General features: G+C 50.5%; 1 protein-coding gene across 10 annotated transcripts in view; it reads right to left on the reverse strand.

The window, feature by feature from the left end:
* ELFN1 (extracellular leucine rich repeat and fibronectin type III domain containing 1) overlaps positions 1–18955 on the reverse strand; it is a 108731-nt gene that overhangs the window by 70986 nt on the left and 18790 nt on the right. For 6 of the 10 annotated variants that reach the window (XR_010825082.1, XR_010825081.1, XR_010825083.1 and 3 more), the window contains exon 2: positions 16446–16558. The exons of 1 other annotated variant lie outside the window; for it this stretch is intronic. The gene's annotated coding sequence lies outside the window, so the exon portion shown is untranslated. Of the gene's footprint in view, positions 1–1735; positions 2576–11104; positions 11548–16445; positions 16559–18955 lie in introns of those variants that run through there. 3 more of the 10 variants (XR_010825085.1, XR_010825084.1, XR_010825086.1) reach the window with 3 other exon arrangements.

Consider the following 18955-nt stretch of genomic DNA (forward strand, 5'->3'; position numbering starts at 1 on the left):
TGAACTGGTGGAGAGAAGAGAAGCCTTCTGCCTCTCCTCACACGGTCGGGGAAGGTGGAGCAGAGCCAGAGCCACCGGATCTTTTCACACCTGGCTGGAACCAGGTCAGGCAGCTAATGCCTTCCTCGGGCTCGGCAGCTACTTGTTGGAGGCAGATGAGCCCTGCTCACCCCCCCGAGCGCTGGGAGGAGGAATCCCAGCCAGAGACATACGTGGGAGAAGGCAGAGAGGGACACACTGCCAGGGAAACCAAAACCAGAGAGCTCTGCTCCGTGCAAGGGAAAGAGAGACAGCTTTAATCGAGGCTTGATGACTTTGAAACTGTCCCTCGTAGCCTCAATTAAGGCAGGAGATTTCATTAACCGTGGGAGCAAGTGCTCACGCCCTGCTGATGGGCACAGTTCCAGCTCCAGAGGTTAACGCTGTCCGTGTGGGTTCGTTACTCTGGCAGCACAGACGTGCCTGATTCCAACTTCAGCTCCACATCCCCTGTGCTGTGCGATTCCCCGAGCACCGGCAGGGAAGTTGTGGCCCCAGGGATGTGCCTGGACACTCACTGCTGTGACCTGTGCCGCTCGCGCTTCTGCTGTACCACTGACAGCATCCCCTGGGGATGGGGAAGAGAAACGATGCTCTTCCCTCAAAGCATTTTCACTGGAAACATTTGTGTTTTTCTTTCAGACAAAACTTTCTCCTGATTTCTTTTTAAAGTTGAAAGAACATCAACCAGTTCAGCTCTGGTTCTTTCAAGTGGAAAGGAGAAATGTTCAGTTTTCTTTAATGACTCCTCTCTCCTTTCCCTCCCACTACCATGCTTTTTACTCAGAGTGAGAAAAAAAGGGAAACGAGGGGAGGAAAACTAACAAAAACAGAGGGAACTTTCTTTTTCATTAGATTTGAGTAACAAGTAACTGGAAACAACTTTTTTTATTTTTTTATGTTTTATGAACGATTTTGAAGGATGCAAAAGCTTTATGCAAACTCTTTTATGTGGGTCAAAAAACCTTTTTGCCAGGATTTAAAAAAAAAAAAAAAAAGAAAAAGAAAAAGAAACTCTTAATGTGTGTGAAACAATGTGGCCCAGCTCTAAAAATAAGGGCTGAAAGCTTTGCCCCAGTGGTCTGCACATTGCTGCCCCCTTCTCCTGCTTCCATCCCGCAGCTGAAGCACGCACAGGGCACACCGTGCTGCACAAGCAGGGCTACACAAGGGTCAGGGATGATTTACACTCACTTTGCACAAGTGCATCCAGTGAAACTGTCGCAGGGTTGAAGGCTGAAGGCTTCTCTCCATGAGGATCTCCCCCACCATGCGATCCCGGGCTCCTGCATCACTTAACAAGGAGTGCTCCGTGTCGTACCCCCCTGCTGATGCATCACCCCTGGCTTGCAGGGCAGAGCATCCTTTGTGCCAGACTCCAGTCCAATTTAGCCAGCCAAATGAGACGCTCATTAAAAAAAGTAATGAGCAGCCAAGGCAGTTTTTTGTAAGTTTTGTGATGAGGTCGACTTGCCGGGGAATGCAGTACTCAGCGTGAAGGTGGTGGGGAGGGAGGAGATGCCGGCATCACGGCTCAACACAGCTCCTCAGCGCAGCAAGGAAAATAGAAAAGCTGAGAAAACACACATGTAGCACCTCCAGGAGAAGAGAGGGGATGCAATTGCAGGTCACCACCATGGCTCTGACCCTGACAAGAGCAGTGTCAGCCCCGAGCAGGGCTAAAAGGGTTGACCCCGCTCTCGGCTCCAGCCCCATCAGCTGGAGAGGATTTGGGCGATGTGAGCAGGGTCAAGGCAGCAGTCAGAGCCGTGCCTGCAGTGCACGATGTAGGGGGAGAGGCTGGCACATGTCAGCCAGGGCAGAGCTTGGGAAGCAGGCTCAGCTTACGGCAAAAATTCGGAGAGAAATGAAATGCAATTCCTCTCATTAAGTGCAAAATAAAATCATGGAAATGGACAAATTTTGCTTCATAAGATACTTAACACTTCATTTTGCTTCATCTCTTTTTGAATACTTCTTATAAAACACAAAGGCTTTAAACAAAAGGTCATTAAGAGAGAAAAAAAACTAAGCTCTTCTTGCAAGAATGAAAAAGAAGGCATCTTGACATTTTTAACAGGTCTTTTTTGTCCTCTTTTCCAAAACGAAAATTAATCAACGCTGATTTGATTTCACACACAAAAGCCCCTTCCGTGGAGGTGGCATTTGCTGTCGGAGAGCTGCTTTGACAAGGAAACTCCAGCCGGTTCCGCTGGAGGAGCACACAAAACGCAGCGCACTGGTAGGGCACACGGGCGGCAGGCACACCGGTCTCCCAGGGTTCACAATAAATCCCAGCCTTTTTCTGGGTCAAGAAACTCGTAGCTGTCTGGAGGTTATGCTAACACACCGGGGTTTGAGGACTGATGTCGAGATCTGAGGAATTCCTGTTGCCCGGAATAGAAACAATGAAATTGTTCCAAGGCACCATTTATTCCCAGGTGCCTGGGAGCTGTCATTTCTGGGGAAGATGAACAATCTGAGGAGATCTAATATCTTCAGAAATAATTCAGGAAGACATTTCATTCAGCTCCCCCTGTGGATAACGAGAGCAGATGCGACTTGCGTGAGGCAGAGGCAGGGCTGGACAGCGGGGACCTGACCACCAGCTCTCCCCAAACCCACTGTGGCCATGCAAGGGGCAAAGATGAAGGTTTCCAGCAGCTCTTCCTGAAGGCCACGTGTGGTCCACAGGGGCTGGGTGGGAGCAACGAGGACCCAGGGACATGGTCGCCACGGAGCTGGCAGGTATCTTTCAACAGTGGGATGCTGCTCCACAAGCAGAGCTGGATGTGCAAGGATGGCCACAGACCAGCCTTGGGGACACCAGAGCATGGAAGCACCCCAGGAGGAGAGACAGTGTGATTTGCTGGATGAGGGGGAATGCTCCCCTCCAGCACAACCGGTGCTGCCCTTGAGTGTCATCGGGGGGCTCCAGGTGGGCCCCTGCCCCATTTCCCCTAGTCACCAGGACAATTTTCATCCCTAATGATGGTTCAACCTGCTAAATCACAATGAGATAGCCCTCATTTGAATGCCTCCAGAGGCCTCAAATATTTGGCAAAAAACAAGACTCTGCAGTCACTTGCCCCTGCCAGGACAGAGATGGATGCCACCACCTCGTGTGCGCAGCGGCGACATCCTGCTCACCCTGGGGAACTTGGTGCTGGCAGCCCCAGAGAGCTGCTGGGGGACAAGACTTGTGCATGTTACAGGATTTGGAGATGTAAAATCTTCCTCAGTGTCCTCCATGCAACAGCAAGCTAACCAAAATCCTCTCCTCTGCTAGCAAGCATTGCACATCGCTCCCATGGCTCTCAGAGACTAGCTTGCAGGGCTGATTTCCACACTTCCCTGCCTCTTGCTCCTTCAGCAGCACAAATCTCTCTTCTTCCCTGCTTAACACAGAGTCCCCTGCCTTAAAAAATGAATTCTGAGCCATTCAGGCTGTCAAGCTCTTTTCAAGCATCTGCTTGTGCTTGTTCCTGGGATTAAGCGTGACAGTTACCTGGGAGAGCATTACCACTTCGTCCTGCTCTGGTGGCAGGCGCTTGCCTGGGAGAGGGAGGACTGGCACAGGGATTGCTTGTGCAGGGATAGTTCTGGTCCCCTTGCCTTGACCCCTCTGGTACTGTAGCATCTCTGCCCATCCCCAAAATGCCTACTTTTTCTTGCCTCTTTTCCCTGTAGGTTCTAGTGTGGCCTCAGGCAGAGGATGGGAGCTCCAGCCTGCTCTGGAGACCCTGTGCTGGCTTAGCCAAGTGGGACGCTAAAAATCATATTTCATGGGAAAGGGACAGGGTGTGCCGTAACATGGCTGACAACAGGAGGAGCAGAGACACTCAACCATAGCAAGGAAGGTGATGGTCAGAAGGTGGCAGCCAGATCGGTCAGCACTCCTCTCGGACCATAACCCTAGCAGTGACCACCTTTACTCGGTAAGATTCCTCTTTGAGATGTAAAAAGCCCTAAAAAGTGCTTCCAATATGAGACAAAACCACACTGAGCCTGGGGACCAGAACCAGCCCTGCCTCCCTGCAGCAGCGCCCCAGCTCCGGGCAGCATCCTGCCTGCATTCACCTCCCTGCGCACGCCACATCATCTCGGGTCCCTATATCTATGTCAGGGAGCAGAAAAAAATATGGCAAGGGAAAAGCAAACAAAGCAAATGGGAAAAAGCTTAACAAAAACAGTGGCAAAGTCTTCCCACGCCACACTGTGCTTTCAAGTAAATGAGGCTAATTAACTAATTGCCTAAATTATTAGGGCTATTTTTACTCTTGTATGAAGGGTTGGCATTGCTGCCGATTTCTTAAGAGTCAGCGATGGACTCTCAACTTATCAGGAAGCTAACGAGGCAAATCCCCGGAGCGGGGAGCTGGAGGGCAGGGAAGCTGCTGGGCCAGCACGGGGCTCAGGGGGCCCCACTGCTGCAGGGAAGGAGCATCTGCAGCAAAACAACCCCCGTCGGGTGATGCTGCTCAACACAGAAGTGTGGTGCAATTTGCTGAAATCTCACTCGCGCCTGAGTCTGCCTCCCAGTAAAGGATTTCTTTGATAGCTAAGCATCCCCTCTGCTCCATCCGTTTCTCATCGCAGCCCAGATGACAGAAGCTGATTTGGAGGAAGGGTTTCACACCCAGGCAAGAGAAGGGGAAGACTGATGGCTAAGGATGGAGGAAAGTGCCAGTCCTGAAGCCGTGTAGCTCTCGTGGACAGGTCCAGCGTAATCCTGGAAAACCTGGCAGCAAGTGTGTCAGGTGAGCAACTCAGTATCAGCAGTAAAACCTGTTTGAAAATGGCTTTTTGGCCACCAGGGATGCGCAACCAAGCTGCTATCAAGGAGATACTACCCATCTGGAAAGTTGGAAAAGGTGGGGATGCAGTTGGGAGCGGGGACTTTGGTGGCTGAATCTGAAAGACGATGGAGCTTGCTGGAGATGGTTTAGGACCTGACTGGGATTTCAACCTACAGAAGTGGCTGGCATCCACAGCACCACTGTGGAGTTATCACAGCCCAGTGCTGCCAGCTCTGGGCTCTTGAACCAGCAAAGAAACATCCTCACAGGGCAGGACGGAGCCTCTGCTCCTCTCCAGAAATCCACAGGCACCAGCCGAAGGACTGCGTGCTCGGTGCCCACCCAGGGAATCAGCCCATTTTCAAGCCTGGTTTCCCTGCCGTTGCCTTGGGGAGGGAAACAGCAGCGAGCTCAATGCTGTGTGCGCCGCTTCCAGAACTAATTGGGGTTTGCTGTGCTAGCACTGCCTGCTGCCTCCGTAAAATGGGCCACAGCCAGCTAACCAAAACACGGGAGTCCCGCTCCCAGCAGGGAGCTAAAGGCAGTGCCATTTCTGATAGACACTAGCGGGACTCCCCAGCTGTATTTATAGAGAGGCACCCGTTCCTCTTGCTCCAGGGAGAGCAGCCACCACCACCTCACACATCAGCCCCCGTCATCTCTGGAATTAAATATATTCTCTGCAAATAGGGAACTGATGTCACATCCTCAAATTTTCCAGGCTATCCTCCACAAAAGGAAAGCACCAGCCCATCTGCCATAGCCCTGACCAACAGAATCTGGTGTTGCAGGAACTTCTGACTTCCAGCCTGAGAAAATGCTGCTTTCTTGTGTGTGTTTTCTCCCAGAAGAAAACTAGATGTTTCCTCCTCTCCAGCTAAATGCCAACACCTTGGCTCCCTGGCAGGTGTTTCGGTTAACTCCATTCCCCCACCATACCTGCTCATTTTTGCTGAAGAACTTATCCCCCTGGGGAACAAAGAGACAGACAGACCTGTTTTGCTGTAACAAACCTCACTTACCAGCTATAATCAGGTGACATTTCAAGCCTGGCTCTCTTCTCAACACTCAGGCACACAATGGCTTGGGCTGGCGAGTCTGATCCAGCTGTGCTGCTGGGGATCAGGGCAGGAGAAAGTCCCCTCGTCGTCCTTCAGATGTGGGAGCGAGCTCCCTTCTGAGCTATCTCCGCAATCATCTCTAATATTAGACCAACTACGGCTTAGTGTGGATGAGTCCTAGAGATGCCCAGAGTGGGAGATCTCACGGCCTCTTTGGCCGCTTGTGCTGCACCACACATCTCTTTGTGCAGGACCATCCTGAACCTCCCAAGCTGCTCTCATGCCCACTGGCCCCCATTAGGCTGGTTGCCACTACTGATAAGAGTTTGGCTTTATCATTTTCGCAAGGTCTGTCCAAGCAGCTGTAGTTATTTAATGCTGGCATCCACACCTGGATCCTGCTGGTCAACAGGATGCGGAGCCTCTGAATGCCCTGAAACGCTGGTCTGACACCGCTGGTGAAGGGAGTTTGGGCACCACGTTAAACTACAAAGCAGGTTACAGACTTCCTTGGGCCATTTTCTGCCCAGAAACCTGTCCCTCTAACAGGGATCCCTGACCCTTCACAACTGTTTTGGTGAGGATCATTAAGATGATGAAGGTGGGCCAGATGGCAACCACTGCTGCACTCAGCAACGCATGAAGGACACCCCACAACTCAGCTAGCAAGGTAATACGTCTCACCGCTATCTTTTGATACCTTTGCCTTTCTGTCTGCAGACTCTCTCCTCACCCTCTGGCCACCTTTTTTGCTGAAGACCTTGACTTGCATGGAGCTGGCTGGTTTTGCTGTTGAAAAATGCCACTGTGTTGAGGTTTACCTGGTCCTGGGTGAAATCTCTGTTGGATCAAGAGCCTGGCCAAGAGTCTCAGGGCAGCTGAAGGGCTGAGGTTCAGACCCTATGGATTCTGTTTGCTCCTAAAGGTATCTGCAGCATCTGAGTCCTAAATTCCTAAATCAAATATTTTTGTTCTTTCCCAAGCGGTAATCCCAAAGCTACAAGATTCATGGCAAGGGGTGTCCCTCGACTTTACTACCTTTTGGATCATTCTCTTAGAAAAGACAATTTATACTGTTTTACCAGGGAAGTGCAGCTAACCATTGCCTCAGAGCTTTGTAAATATCAACCTAAACTATGGTCCCTGGGGTGATTTGTATAGAAACATCACCACTTCTCAGGGCCACAGCCTTCCTGTGTGTGAAATGGAAAGAGCTCCATGCTTGCAATGTGTTTAGAGTTCCTTCAATACCTGGCACTGGCCATGCTGTATTATCCCCTGCCCCATCCTCTGAGACTAAACCTGGCGACCTGTCAAGGGGAATTATTCCAGATTACCGCTGCCCAGAAAAGAGCCTGCCAGGAAGATTTGCAAGTCACATCTCCCCACTCCCTGCCATTGCTCAGCAAGGATGAAACTCTGGCTTTCCATCCTGGGATTAGCTGGCAACCCCAAACGAGGAACTGGCAGCCCATTTCTTGCTGCTTGCTCTCCTGGGACTGGCTCTGAGTGCTGCTCACTGCGTATTGCACACACTGCATGTCCCCCGTGAGGCACCACCACCCCTGCTGTTCCTGCAGACACCGCATGCCACATCCAGCACTGCCCATCCCCACCCACAGCAGGGGGCCAGCAGGGTGACGATGGCAGGGCCCAAGGAAGGTCTGTCCTTCTGCAACACTTGCAGTCTGGTAGAATAGCCTGGTTCCTCCCCATTCTCCCCATCCCCAGGCGTGTATGGCAGTGGGGACAGGGAGTGCTTTAGGAGGCTGGCATTTCCTTACAGCGGGTCTTGCTGGAGGTGCTGAAAGTGGCGTATTTTCTTTAGGATTATGGAAGACACCACTCTGAGAGCCCAGAGAAGGGGCACTGCCTGAGCAAGCTCTGCTTGGAGGAGCAGACAGGAGGGCTGGGAGAATCCACGAGCCAGGCCCAAGCATCTGAGATACCTGGGGCAGGGACTGGCGCTGGTGACGCTGGGGTAGATTATTTAGTCACCTCAACCATGCCAGCACCACCTGAGAGAGCAGGACATCAAATCCAATGCTATGCAGCCTCTCTCTAGAGAGGAAAAATCCCTTGGATACTGCAAAGGTTTCCTGGGAATACCCCGCTGGTGAACAAGGGCATTCCCCAGGAGATCGGTGCGCACACAGGTATGTAATGCAACCCTTTAGGCATGCACTCAGTAAGAGAAGTGTTAGCTGATTAAATCTCCCATAAACCTGCAGGAAGTGGGAATATATCCGCCTCATCGGAGCTGTGAAACATACTCACCTGTTGCAGGAATTAATCCTTCCTTCCTTCTTTTTTTTTTTTTTTTAAACTAACAGAGAGGCAGAACTGTGCACATGGAAATCCTGCCTGAAATGAATCCCCGATAAAGAGGAAGCCAAGTTAAAAGGTGAGTTTCACTGCTCACCAAGGCTTTGGGTTTTTAAAGGGTCTCTTGTAGAATTACTGCATTAGCAAGCTCTTACAGGCGAGGATATCAAACTGCTATGCACAGCAAGAAAAAGCACGGCACATTTGAGATGGGAAAGAAATGCATAGAAAAATGAGGCAGAAGAGAGCAAGAAGGGGAGAGAGGAGAAGCAGAGATGTACAGAGGGAAGGGAGGGTGATAAATGATGGAACAGATAGTGGAAGGGGGTGAAGAAGAAAGCAATGAGCAGTAGGGTAAGGAGGAAAAAAAAGATAAAAAGAGGAAGAGAAAAGGAAAGAAGAGTGAAATGAGGGCAAAGACCATCTCATCATTTTGCAATTCCACCCTGGTGGAGAGGAAAATTGATGTCTGGAGCTTTTTTTTTATGGCCAACCTCCTGGGCATGGGACAAAAGACAAGTTATTACCCAACCCTGGGTCAGGTCTGTAGCCTGCCAACTGCTTAGACACAATCAGAGAGCCCACGAGAGCCATAAATCAAAGGGGCCAAAGAGATCACAGGGAGCCTAGGACCAGGCACAGAGCAGCAGCAAGCTCAGCAAATGCAACATAATCACAGGCGAGGAGAGAGCCCAGGAGCGATACAGGCTGAAAAGGAGTACCCAGCCCAAAAGGGCTTTGCTCATCGCTTCTTCATACCATTCCTAAAGACAGCACTCCCCCAGAGATGCAATTCCCCATGCATTTCCTCCTGATTTCTCTTCCTATTGATTTTCAAGCTCTGAATACCATTTATTTTTGCTTGCTTGATTCACTCATTCATTGAATAAAGGCATCATCACTATTATTATTATTATCCCCGTCATCGGGCTCCTCATCACACATTATATTATTTGCATTGCAGAGCTGGAAGATTTCAGGTTGAGGCAGGAAATTTGTGTGAGTTGTTATTACTGCAATCAGATGAAGTGAGAATTGGATCGGCAAAGGCTGCCAGAGTGCAGCTCTCCCAGCAGGACACAGAGGCTCTGCCCAATCAGGCCGAGCTGCAGTTTTATTGCGCGGGTCCTGCCAGCAATTTCGGACTTGTTTTGCGTGTCCCATCTCCCTCCCATCCCACCAGCCACCCCCATTGGCTCCCAGCAGAGAACGGGGAACGCATCGGTACAGGAGGGCAAGGAATCAGAAAAGACTTGGCGAGATTGCACATTTTCTGCCTTGCTGATGGTATTTATTAGACAACAGAAAATAGCTATTTTACCATCTGCCTTGTAAAAAAAAAAAAATCCTCATTAAATTAATAGAATGTGCAGCTGCTGAACAGAGCGTTCCTCTCCCCACCACCTCCCAAGCTGCCCAGCACTTGCTGGAGCAGGGAATTGGGCTGCCAAAAAGTAGCCGAGGCTAACTTGGGCTTGTGCGGTGGACAAGGATAGAGACAGGCAGCCTGCCTCCTATCTCAGGGCCCTTGCTCGTGGTCCTCCAGGAGCCCTGTTGTCACACGTGGGGTGGAAGGACCGCCTTGCTTGTTGTGTCACATTCCTAAGAATGTGATCCAGACTTCAGACTCAGGAGGTCAGAGCTGCCTATCACCCTACACTGAGCATGTCAGTATTTTGGGACACGCAATGTCCTAATTTCCTTGCCTCAGCCATCTCAATCGATGCAAGCTGCTCAAATCACCTCTACCATCCATCTCTGTGTGTCCAAGTTTGATCTGAGTTGGTGTTTGCCCCATGGAGATGCTCAGCTGAGAGTGGAAAAAACAAGAAGGCCTCAAGACTGGCTGACTGTATAGGCTGCCCCTAAGACCCTGCACAGAACAGACCAAAATTCATGAACTGAATCCTTTCTGAACCCCACTGAGACAGGAGCACCACAAACCAGTGGTCCTGGATGATTTGAATGACGTTCACGGAGATGGGAGAACTGCAACCAGTTTAATGCCAGTATTATCAATTCGTTTTTAACTGGCGTGGGACAGCACTGAAAGGCTTTAAGTGAACCTTTTCTTCCAAAATCTGGTGGAGCATGAGGAGTATTTGATAGAGGAGTGGTTGTCAAAACCCCCTATCACTTGCAGCGTTGAGGAGCAGGTCCACCAATTCATAACTCCGAGGGCTCCCAGAGGTACCAGCTGCCACAACACATTGCCTTAGCTAATCAACTTACTGCTTCGCTGCCTCATCACAAGCAACACCATTTGTTTTAGGACAAATAAAGCCCTTTCTTAGATGTCTCGGGATCACTGCAGTATAAACCACATGTGCATTTCCTGCTGTTAACACCAGGGAGCTCCCAGCGCTTGCACTGCTCCTCAGAAGGTGCAAACCCTCCTTTGTGGTCCTCTCCTCCTCTTCCTAAGAGGCTTTTCTATATAAATTTTTGACCTACAGGACTCTTTTTATTTTCATGTCTTTCATAGTAACTTTTTTTCCCTTAAATTTGCTCCTTTAGAGGCATTGGGTGACAGCTGGCCTGGGGACATGGGCCCAGCTGTGCTGAGGTTGCTTCCACCACATCCGTGGAGGACGCAGGATGCGATGGCCTCCTGGTTTTCAGCACACAAAGACAAGTTATAGGCCTACAGCCCGCACAATCACTTCATGCCGAAATAAATCCTGACATAACAAGTCCTAATACCGCCAAAGAAACTATTACAGTCAGTCACAGATATAATCCACGTTGAAAACGGGTGAAAATACCTCCTCCCGGTGGAATAACACGGCTCCGGAGGATCCGTTCCAGTCAGGGATGATCATTTCACATTCGCCCAACAGATGGGGGCAGCTCCAAAAGGCCAACGCTTTTTGCCAAAATCCCCTCTGCTTAAGTGAGATTTGTCACAGTCCCATCAAAGATGCGCTTTTAAAACCAATGACCAAGAACAAAAGGGAGGGCCATGAAGGGCAGAGACCAAATCGAAGCCCAGAAGGACGTCCTGGCTGCCACTTACTCCGTCGCCTTGGGCCCTGTTGATCTCTAATGAGCAGCAGTTAGGGCAGAACACCAACCTAATTGCTTCACTAATATAAGGTCCATGGTTCTCAGACTTTAACGGCAAAATTGCTGAGATCCTTTGCCTGTGCTGCCCATGGTCTTGGGAATCATTAGCAGAACCGTGCTGGCACTTGGCCGACGCTGCCGGGTGGGTGCTGGTGTGGGCTGTAGGGGCTTTGCACACACGGGTCCCATGGCACGTCTGCTGGCACAAACACGTGTGGGGCACACCAGCCCTGGGGGTGCAGCCTGCACCCAGCAACCTGGCAGCCAAAACACATGACGGGGTACTGAAAATTAGGGGCAGGCTCCCCCTACCCAGGAAAAAAAAAATAATAATTTTGCTTTCTTAGCAAAAAACATTTTTTTTAAATACATTCCTTCAATTAAAACTTGAAGTCCACCACAGAAAATTCTGATAAAAAACAATGACACTTTATGAAGTTGCCCCTGGGAAAGTCATACTATTGGAAGCTGAGCCATGGGCACCGTGAAAGCACCTCTGTGCACGCAGGATGTTTGAGGAGGACACTCGCCTTCTGCAGAACACGGCACAAACACGTGTGGGACTTCGGGATGTTTGTTTCTCATGCATTTGCCCTCCCCACATGCGATGTCTGCAGTATGTGGGGCTGATGCAGGTCTAGGAGAAGGCCAAGGAGAGGTGGCAGGGTTGTAGGTGGTTAGGAGAAAGTACAGCACGAACGTGGCCACAGTGTGTTTGCATGGCTCAGCACGTGGGGCTCTGGCTGCAGCTGTTGTTATTTTTGAGGTATTTTGTGCCTGTATTTCTCAGAGCTGCTCATGCACAGGCCCACAGCCACCCGCTTCCCACAGAAGGAAACGAGACAGCAAATGAAGGACCTAATCCTCCAGGTCTGCTCTTGGGCCAGCAAACAGGTGAGGAGCTGCTGCTTTTTGATGCCACGGGTCTCATCTCAGCATCGTTTCCGCAGCTCCATCCCCTTCATACAGGAGCCCTCTGTTCGCACCGACAAACCCGAGCATCTCCGGATGATTAAAGGAAGTGCAGCCTTTTAAATTGCTCTGATTGGGGTTGATAGCTGCCTGGAGCTGGACACTGCTTTAATGAGGTGTGAAAATCTCCCTGCTGCAACCAGTCCTTCCTGGCTGAGAAAAACAAGGAGGAAGGCAGAGGGGAAAACACCCTCCTCTGGCAGGGTACCTTCCTTATGGTGCCTGAATTCAGGCAACTCCAAGCCCAGCGTGCACGGTCCCATCCTCGCCCTCCACCAAACACCTTTTTCAGAAGCTCTCCTTGGCAAGATTTCGCCTTTCCATGGTGAAGGGGAAGAGCTCCAAAACAAAGGATGCCTTTCCTAATGCTCAGACAGGGCTAAACAGAAGCATGGGGGGAGGCCGGAGGTGTCCTGTGGCGAGTGACCCTCAACGTGACATTGACAGCTCTTAATTCCTAAGCCCGCTTTGGAAGGATTTCAGCAGATCCTATTTAATCGCCGCAGCCTCCTCGGCTCAGGGCAGCAGCCCGCCTTCTCCTCCCAGCTCTCTCCAAGAACTGGCCGGCTGCCACGCTCCCATCCTGGGAAGCACCAGCAGAGCCACCCTCGGCTCATTTACCAGCACACAGCTCAGATCCCGTTTGCCTAATTTGCAGGAGGACCCCCCCCCTTGCTAATGAGGGGCACTGCTTCCTGCAGGTGCGCCCTGAGCTCCCCACAGTCGGGCCATGCACAGCATTAAATATTTAAGTGCTTGTCAAAACAGTGTAACAATATTTTTTTTTGCCTTGTTCCATTAGCTTCATTTCCAAAGGCCACCATTGGAACTACTGAACATTTATTTCTATTGAACCCAGCTTAGAAGTTACGATGTGAGAAACTGGGAGACAGGACAGTATGTTCTGTGGTGCTGGCTGCTCCCCACTGCCGCTCAGCTGAGACACGCCAGCCTTTGAAACATCATTTTTATTCCCACCTTACAAAAACTAAAATAAAACAAGATTGATTCTTCCGCTGCTTGATTTGCTTTGCTGGCTAAATGAGTTAGCAAAATACCAGGGAGGTGGCTTCCCCAGGCAAGTTTCGGGGCTGCCAGCTTGGATGTGGTTCGTGCATCCTCGCTGCATGAGCTGGATTTTTAAGGTGATTTTCCTGCTGCTGGAGAAGCATGTACCCAAATCTCCCTCCCTCCCCGGCTATGTCTGAGCAGCACCACATTATATTATGAATATTAGACAACAGCACTACGGGAAGCCAGCACAGACAGTCTGGGAAAGAGCAGAGGCTCCAGACCCCAGGTTTGCTTTGGGTTCACAGCTTCACAAAGCAGAGCAAGAGGGAGGTGCACAGGGCAGGGGACACCTGCAGTCCCCAGGGACACCGGAGGGATGACCCACACACAGCCTTTGGCCGTGGGCTTAGCTCCCCATAGGCAAACCCCCAGATTCGCAGGATGGAGCTGGGCTTGCTGCAGGACAGGGGAAGGGACTGCTGGTGGCAGCCCTGCAATCCCCATCCACACTCCCTTGGGGAAAAAAATAAAAAAGGGAATTCTAAAGCAATTTTAAAGGCTTCCCTGCATTTTTATCCCTCCCTCTCTATTTAAAGAGATGCGAGAGCCCAGGAATTTCAGCCCTGTTGCCTGGATGCTCCAAAAAGTTGTAATCTCGGGCAGTGACATCATAGGCTGTTGTCATGGGGATGTCACAAACTCAGCACTGTGACTTCAGCAGGATGGGCAGCAAGGGAGGCAGAGCTTCCCAGCCACTGGTGTCTCTGGCAATTAGCAAACTGGCACGGGAAGCGAGGACGAGACGCAGGATAGGAACATAAAACCATTTGGTAAGTATGATCTATCGGAAAGTATTCCCTGATGAGAGGGGGCCTCCTTAATGGATCCTGAGCTCTTAAGTAAATGGAGAAAGGCAGAGAATAAAATAGAAATTATAGTGATTTGTTTTATTGTGCATTTCATTGAGTAATTAAGAGGATAATTGGGAGTGGGAACATTAGAAGGCGTTACGCTCAGCCCTTGCCTTGCTCTGAAGGACTGAGCTATTGAACATGCAGCAGTGCCCGATGCTTCCTAACACTGATGCGGGACTCCCCAACACGAGGGGGCTCACAGCATGTGGGATGTGCTGCAGAACAAGCAGTCATGTATAAAATGGGAAGGAAGGGGGTGGAAGAGCATCTCCCCAGGGCTCAGCAGGGTGCTGGAGCTCTCCCAGGACATACAGGCTGCAGGGAGCAAAGCCCACCTCTGCGCATAACTGGGCTCATGGTGCCAGGCTCCAACAGGTCTGCAAGAGTGTTTAAGTACAGGGGAAAGCTGAAGTTAGCCCTGGCCATGGAGGACCTTCTTGCCATGGAGAAACACGGGTGATGGAGCGCCAGCAGGGCAGTGGGTGCCACCAGCCCATGAACAAGGCTCTGCAGACAAGTGGCGAGGAGCTGGGAAGCCAGCTGAAACCTCAGCACAAGTTGCCTGGGGCCAGGGGAACTGCTCTGCCACCTACCCCTTATAACTAACTCCTCCTTTTACCTCCTGATCTTTCTCATTGGAAAACACAAGTACCTGTGCCACTGCTCCAGGCTCCAAGAGACCTCAGTGGTCTCAACTCAACCTAAGCTGCCTCGCCAAGGTACCCCAGCTCCTCCTGCAGATGAGGAAGCCCTAGTGCCAACACACATTCATGAAAGACCCACTCAAACAGTGAAATCCACAGCTCCTGCCCAGTTTAGCCACTGGCATGGCCACGCTCCAGCACAGCTGTCAGGACGCCAGGTCCCACCATGGGTTTCCTCCCCACACTGCACACCAGAGACCCCAACCTTCCCACACAACCATCTCCCAAGAGGCCCCAGGTGGAAGACAGCCCCAGCAAGAGCAATCTGTCCACCACAAGTCCCTGCAGGAGACAAACAAGCACGCTGAGGGAGAAGTGCAGATTGGAGTGACCAACACCATGAAAAGAAAGGGCTGCAGTGGAGGCAATGAGTCTCACTGCTCACTGGTGTTAACACCAGGAACACAAGGGGATAACAAGGCTAACTGATGTTATTGCCTCTAACCACTTGCTCTGGAGACAAAACAAGAAAGCCATCAACACAGAAGGGTGTCAGAGAGAAACCCCCACCTACACCACAGCGCTGACCAGTTGCCAAAAATTACCCAGCTTCTAGACCCTTGTTTGCTCTGGGACCTCTAGACCCTTGTTTGCTCTGGGACCACACCACTTATTTAGGAAAGTTCAGCAGCACAGAGTTTAAAGCTACCCTGTGTGACTGAAAACCCCTTTTTCCTCCTTAAGAAGATGGCTGTAAGGACTGTAATCCAGTTACCACACCGGGCTGGCCTTCTGGGTACAGCGGCTTTGTCAGGGCTCAGCTCACTGGTGTCAGACAGCCACAAACCCAAAATGTAGAAAGCCACCAGCCTCCCACCAGCATTGCTGCTCCCCTCCAGCCTCCCCCTGCCCAGCAGCTGCCCAGGGAGCAATCCCAGCCCCTTTAGCACGACGTAAAACCAGCGGGGTTTCGGGCACACTGCTGTCCTCACAGGCATTGCGGCAGCCTGTTGGGAGAGACAAGTGCTCAGCACATCCCTAAATCAAGGCTCCCATTTGAAGTGCGTGGATCAAGGCTGGATTAGCAGAGCCTGGTAGGAGTGCCTAGCTCTGCTCCCACGCCAAAAAGGCTGCTCAGCAGCAGCAGCCAACACGGCTTCATCCTGCTCAGCCGTTCCTGCAAGCCCTGAGAAGCTGCCACAGCACCGAGGAAGGGGCAGTTTCGTAGATGATGTTAGGCTTGGTCCTGGGAGGGGTAATTGCAGAGCTTTTGCTCTGCTTTCCAGCAATGCTGCAGGGAGGGGAGGCAGAACTGCCCTAGCTCTGTTACGTGAGTTTGACAGATTTCCATGGGGTAGATGAAAACCAACAGCAAACATAGGAAAAAAATGCCACCATCCACCTGGTCAGGCAGATCCTGCAGATCCCAGAGACACTGGGTGCACAGCAGGTCCCAAACAACTTATTCATGGCTTGGGACAAGTTGAAAGAAACACTTCTGAGATCCCCCTCTTGCAAAAATCTTCTCTCCCCCCCTCCAGTCCATGCAACAAGCAGGTTGAGTGCAATACAAGCAGGGAACAGAGGATGAATACCACGTCCCAGCCCTACCTGGAGGTGCATCCTTCCCTTCTCACCAAGCAGCCGGGAAGACGTTGCTGTCCCTCGGTAATTTTCCAACATCCTGTGCTGAAGGTGGATTTATGCACTGATCATGGGTGGAGCTGTTGATAAAAGTGCAGAGAAACAGGATTTTACTGCGAGGTTTAGGGCTACATCTCTCCCAGCTTTGTATCATCGGGAGGTTGTTTTTAAATTCTTTTTGTATGATTGCCCAAGTTTTCGGTTCAAAGCTTTAAAAATAAATTGCGGATCTTCTTTTATCTACTATGCATGACATAGCTAGAATCATTACGTGGCCTAAATGGATATTTTAAGAGGGACCCGGGTTCAAGCCATCCCAAGTTTAACGGGGAGTCAGGAGGATGAAGCTGATTTGCAAATAATGTGCTGTGCTGATTTCACCCAAACTCAAGGGGAGAAGCAGTGGATACTTGTCATTCTTCATAAGAAATTCAAGAACAGAGAAATTGATTTCAATGGTAAAAATAATATATAGATAAAAAAATCAAGAGAAATCCGCAGCTGACCAATTTCCTCCTGCTCGAGGGGAATGTCCCAGCACTGCAATGAAACCTCGCCTCAGCAAGCAGCTGCTGCCCGGGCACCGGGGACAAATAGAGCTGCTGTACTTGTCCTGAGAGCACATTTCTAACCGAGAACTGCGGGCATTTCTCATGCTCAACATCAGCCACTTCTTCCTTACGCAGTTTAGAAGACAACTTTTCCCTTTTTGCACTGCAAACACCTTCTCCTGTGAGGACAGAGCTCCGATATTGGTCTGCAGCACTGCACCTACATGGTAAATTGCCTATCGATGACTTTGTGGCTAATATGTACAATGAGAAGCCGAGGAGCTAATATAATGCAATTTTCCATGTTTACTGCATTACAGTGGTTGAATCTGCTGATTAGTTCCTATTTCTCTTGCCATCTCTTCCTCAGCATCCCTTTTCTTTTGGCCCTGCTTATCTGCATACGGAGTCATTTATCTGTACGGCTGGTGTAACAGCAAGCAGGGCCAAAGCTCTCATTTCTCTTCCCTTTTCAAATTTAATCTTACAGACCTCAATCTTTGTGATACTGCTATTATTTTGTCTGTATCTGATCTAACAGGAACAAGCCATTATTTTTTTTTGCCTTAAAAAAAAAAGAAAAATGGAAAAAAACTAATCCAAGCAAAAAGATAATGATGGCTGTGGCACTAATGATCCTTGGCACATCTCCTTGCAATGAATCCGGTGCTAAAACAGAGCGCGTTTGTTTCCCTTCTCTCTACATAGCTGCAAGGCTGACCCCCCTCATGCTCAGGCAGCTCCCCCCCAATAAACAACGCTGCCCTGATCTCCCAGGGGATTCAGCGCACTGCCAACCATCTCAGCAGCCCTCCTCGTTGTCCTAACTTTATTTACCCAAATAGTGGGAAAACAACTCAAGTGGAGCCAGGCACTCTCCAGCAACATGACTGCAACTGGCTTCTTTAGTTTGGTTCCCCTGGAAGCTAGGGAAGCATCTCCCTCCTGATGGTTATTAACTGAAAAGAAGGGAAGGGAGATTTCCTGCAAAGGCAATATCACAGTGCTTCTCACCGCTGTTCCCCAAACCTTTTCCCTAGATCTTGCAGCAAGGGATTTTGCCCCCCAGCTTCCTCAGTGCTCCCAGCTCTGGGCAGTCTCCCACCTGCACAGACCACCCACTAAAGCACCAAGGCACACTGTTCCACATGCACAGACCCCATCCACCAGCAGGATTTGCCTAGGAGAGTGTAAATCTGGGAATCCTTCTCCTCCCAGCTCCCTTTTCCTGCACCCAAGCAGCCAGAGGTTTAGCAAGCAGCAAGCACACGCTCCCTCCACTCCTCTGGTGCATGCAGCCTGCACTGCCATTGCGTGGTCTCACTCTGTGCTACGCTCTTTACCTCTGCCTGCAGCCCGGACACCTTCACACACCCTCCTCTTTGCCCTAGGAGTGTTATAAATAAATCCCAGGGCCGCACTCTGCCCTTGGTCTCAGTGATACAAGCAGGAACTCGGAACAGCTTCAAAGGCACACTGCCCTGGCAGGGCACAGGATCCGGCCTGTCCCCCCGCTAGGATTTACACAGGTGAAACTCACAGAAATCAAACAGCCTTTGCCCACACAATCTCAGACCAAACCCACAAGGGACCTGGTTTGGGGAACCCTTTGCTCACATCCATGTGGAGCTCTCTGACCTGCACTGGCACCAGGGGATGCTGGGCACTCCTTGGTCTAGCTATAACACAGCATGCTGTATGTTTATTAATAATGAAAGATGAAGATTAGAAAGAGCATTATTAATTTTAAAGCTACTAATAATCATGAGCTGTCCCTCACTTCACCCTGCAAGCCTCAAAGCTTGAATGAAAGAGCAAATTCCAGCTCTGAGCATCTCTAACAGAGGCTGCTGCGATCCGGAGCCCAGCTCATGGCCACAGGCGTTTTCTGCAGCTGGTAAGGAACCTCAAAGGTCTTCTGCTGTG

This window comes from Anser cygnoides, chromosome 15 (assembly GCF_040182565.1).
Source record: "Anser cygnoides isolate HZ-2024a breed goose chromosome 15, Taihu_goose_T2T_genome, whole genome shotgun sequence".
In the NCBI taxonomy this organism is placed as follows: Eukaryota; Metazoa; Chordata; class Aves; order Anseriformes; family Anatidae; genus Anser; species Anser cygnoides.